Source organism: Vicugna pacos, chromosome 3 (assembly GCF_048564905.1).
Source record: "Vicugna pacos chromosome 3, VicPac4, whole genome shotgun sequence".
Lineage (NCBI taxonomy): Eukaryota > Metazoa > Chordata > Mammalia > Artiodactyla > Camelidae > Vicugna > Vicugna pacos.
Window position 1 is genome coordinate 6,640,584 of NC_132989.1, and position 3,170 is coordinate 6,643,753.

Sequence of the window (3,170 nt, forward strand, 5' to 3'; positions counted from 1 at the left end):
TTATTTATAAGGTGGGTAATCACAAAACTTTCATAATAGTGAAAAAAATTTTTAAACTTGAAGGGGAGTGGAACCTGACTATCAGATTTAGATGCCACTTGAGTACACAGATTGAAGTTTCTATTTCCTACACAAAACTAAACTTTATCACTTTCCATCAAAATGCTTTATCAATAAGTATAAATACATACCTTCTTTTCTTTAAAAATATAGTGAGAAAATGTCAGTCCTAATTTTTCCTACTATAATCTAATATCAAGAGCAGGGGGAGATTTCCAAAACTAATACAGGAATAAATCTGGAAGAGTATGTATAAACTTTACTATGTATGCATATAAAAAGACAGGAAGGAAGCGGGGATGGGAGCAGAGCATGTATGAAGCCAGGGATCTAACCATACAAGCGCAAGACTAGGATGAAACGCCAGAAGCAAGTGACCTTTGATAGCCAGTCTTTTGTTAGGTCCACTAGAACTTCCTCCTACACTAAATTCATTCATTTCTGCTCTGAAACAGAAACCCAAAGGACACTTTTTTAAACTGAGTTATAGTCAGCTTACAATGCTGTGTCAATTTCTGGCATACAGCACAGTTTTTCAGTCATACATGAATATACATATATTCATTTTCATATTCTTTTTCCCCGTGAGCTACTGTAAGATCTTGAATATATTTCCCTGTGCTATACAGTATAAACTTGTTTATCTATTCTATATATAACTCCCAATTTGTCCCTTCCTACCCCTCTCCCCTCAGGCAACCACAAGTCTGTATTCTATGTCTGTGAGTCTGTTTCTGTTTTATATTTAAGTTCATTTGTCTTTTTTTTTAGATTCCACATATGAGTGATAGCATATGGTATTTTTCTTTCTCTTTCTGGCTTACTTCACTTAGAATGACATTCTCCAGGGACATCCATGTTGCTGCAAATGGCATTATGTTTTTTATGGCTGAATAGTATTCCATTGTATAAATATACCACAACTTCTTTATCCAGTCATCTGTTGATGGACATTTAGGTTGTTTCCATGTCTTGGCTATTGTAAATAGTGCTGCTGTGAACATTAGGGCGCAGGTATCTTTTTGAATTAGGGTTCCTTCTGGATATATGCCCAGGAGTGCGATTACTGAGTCATATGGTAAGTCTATTCCTAGTTTTTTTAAGGAATCACCATACTGTTTTCCACAATGGCTGCACCACCAAAGGACACTTTAAAGGAAATAGCTAACTGAACTTTTAATTCATTTTCAAATTTTACAACAATTTTTTTCCCCTGATCAAATGAAAGAGACTGCAGTGTCTGCTAAAAAGAAGAGGAACTTAGATTTTTTTTTTATTTTAAAGAATCTCCCACAGTGGTACATATACTGGCTCATGTAAGTTCTATGTGTTGGTTTCTTTTTCTCCCACGGAAGAGATCATTGTCTTTCTTACATTTTCACAATATAATTAAGGTCATTGATAAATTGCAAAAGGGAGTCAAGACAGCATAAATCTTCATGGCCAGCAGATGTCACTCTCAGTGCATGATTGGTTGAAAGCAAACAACTCTCATTACAGATTTTGCCAAATGCCTGATTTTAAGTATCTCTAGAAAAGAGATTAGTAGCTCAAATTAAAAATGCCCCACTTGAGCCTCTACTGGCACAAAATTGGTGACAACTCTGGTGGAGCCAATAACTACCAGCCTGCAAGAAATCATTGGGAAACAGTGGGAAAGGGAAGCTATAAAGGGCTTTTTGCCTGAAGTTGACTTGAGCACGTGGATTTTTGACATCTTGGCTGCTTTCCTAAGCCACCAAAAGCCACTTGAAGCAGGTAGATAGGTCAGCTTTTCAGACATGATCTAATGGGAACCAAAACCAAATAGACATACAGTTATAAAAGGTGAATTCTATGATGTGAATTATATCTCAGTTTGAAAAAAAATAGGGTCTGGATATTTATAGTATAGTCTTTTTAGCACTAAATTATATCAAAATACTGTAAGCTTGGCTTTAATATCTGCCAAGCATTTAGAAAAGTCAGATTGGAAGCTTTCAAAGTCTACCTTAATATAATCAGCAGTATAAGGCAACTGTCAAAGTCATCATATTTTGTACTTTATCTTCTGAGAATATCTCCCTAGAACCTAAGGTTATTTCCCTTCTGTTTCACAGCTTTGCTCTAAGTCTTACTCTAATTCAGAAATGGATTCCAGTCCTAGCTTAGCTATTGACTAGCAGGTTGAACTCTACTGCCCTCAGCATATAGGAATCAAGAGATCTGACGACCTGCCAGCCCTTATTTTGGCCTGCTCAGCACGGATTCATTCATTCACTCAGTTCTTTCAATAGCACGCTTGTTTTTCTTTAAGGAACTGTCCTTACCCCACTGTCAGTCTGCATGCCCCCACCCCCACCCCAGCTAATCAGAGTCAGCTCCAGGACTTCTGCTGGGATTAATGGGGAAGATACTTGCTAAACTAGCAGGATGGGAGTCTGGAGCTTCCATTGATCAGCTTTGCTGCCAGAGGGTGAAGCCACCAGACGCGAAGCCAGCAGAGGCAAAGCTAAGACAAGGAAAGAGACAGATTCCTTACGACACTGCTTCAGCACCTAAATACAGTCATACTTTTTTACTTTTCAGTTTTATGAGCTAACAAATTCCCTCTTTTGCAGCTTCCTATCACATGCCACCAAGAGACCCACTTCATATGCTTCGTTTCCAATCTTATTCCATGATTATGAATGGCTAATGAGAAAGTTCTGACTCCATTCCTTTTACTATGTGATTCTGGACGCTTGTGGAGGCTGGAGAGCAGGACTTAATGTGTCCTGAGCCTTAGTTTTCTCCCCTACAAGATAAAACAGACAAGTTTTTCCTAAAGAAACTTTTTTTTTCCCCACAGAGGCCATATTTCATTTGCTTAATTTTGGAATTTTGGTGGCCCTGACATAAGTAGAAAGAACCTTTCATAGATATAAACAGAAAAGGAGACTTTTGTTGGTTTTTTTTTTGTTTTGAGTTTTTTGTGATGGCATCAGCTTGATTTCAGGAACAATCACAGGTCTTATGTATCGTTTCCTTCTATTAACAGAAAGCCTAACCTATAATTTTGGAGACTCATCCTTTATCAGGTTAACCGTTTTATCCTGGTACTAATATTTATCCACATTTTCAGGAGGCCT